Source organism: Enoplosus armatus, chromosome 8 (genome assembly GCF_043641665.1).
Source record: "Enoplosus armatus isolate fEnoArm2 chromosome 8, fEnoArm2.hap1, whole genome shotgun sequence".
Classification (NCBI taxonomy): Eukaryota; Metazoa; Chordata; class Actinopteri; order Centrarchiformes; family Enoplosidae; genus Enoplosus; species Enoplosus armatus.
In genome coordinates this window covers 24817361-24818521 of record NC_092187.1, presented here as the reverse complement: position 1 = coordinate 24818521, position 1161 = coordinate 24817361, and positions in this window count along the sequence as shown.

Below are 1161 nucleotides of genomic sequence, written 5' to 3'. Positions count from 1 at the left end.
GGCAAATCACAAACAAACACATGATACTGGCTTTGTGTCTGCAGAGGTGTGTGTGTGTGTGTGTGTGTGTGTGTGTGTGTGTGTGTGTGTGTGTGTGTGTGTGTGTGTGTGTGTGTGTGGTTGGAGGAGTCGGTAATCCAGAGGTGGCTAAACAATGTCACGCCAATAAGAGCTGATTTGAATGTGAAAGGTGTTGTGTTGTGCTCTGGGACCCGCGGGTAAAGAGGGACCCCCCATCTGAAAGGCAAATAGACACAGTGGTATAATTCAATACTCAGACAGACATTTCTAAACACTGGAGCTGAAATGATTGGTCGATTTATTTAATTTCTTCTATTTTAAGTAAAATTTGAAGCACAAATTGTAAACATGCCCTGGTTCCAGTTTCTCCGTGGTGATGCTTTGCTGCTTTGCTTTGCCTTGTGTGATAGTACATTGAATATCTTTGGGTTTTGGACTGTTGGTCGGACTAAACAAACTATCTGAAGACGTCACTGTGTGCTTTAGGAAAACTGCGATTGATTAAACAAGACAATAATCAGAAGATTAACCGATAATGAAAATAATCGGCCGTTGCGGCTCATCTCTTTGTTGACATGTTGTCTCAACACGTCAGGAAGCAAAAGTGTTTATAGTTGATCTGAACAGCCACACGTTCAGACAGTCTCTCCTGGAAGTCACGGTTTCTTTGATAAGAATGACATCCAGCGCGGTGTGTGTCCACATCTTGTATACTGGCAGCTTCAGAGGCTCTGTGCAGATTTTAGCATTCACAGGGTGCATCCAATGCTAACATGCTAATCTTTGGCAAATATGACGTACACCATCTTAGTTTAACATTTGCTAATTAGCACTAAACCCAAAGTAGAGCCGTGGCTGATGGGAATTAGTTCAGTTTTTTGGGGTATTTGGACATAAACCAAAGTATTGGACAAATTAAAATGTTCCCTGAGGTTTACAAAGTTACTATAATTCATCTTGAAGGGAACATGAATGTCGGTGCCAAATTTTGAGGCAATCCATCCAATAGTTGCATGAGAGACATTCAGTCTGGACCAAAGTGGAGGGCCGTCTTGTACAGACCCACCGGCTGGTGTGGCTAAGAATCTGCCAGTGATCGCATCCATCACCACAACATTATAACATGTAATTACTGGGGGT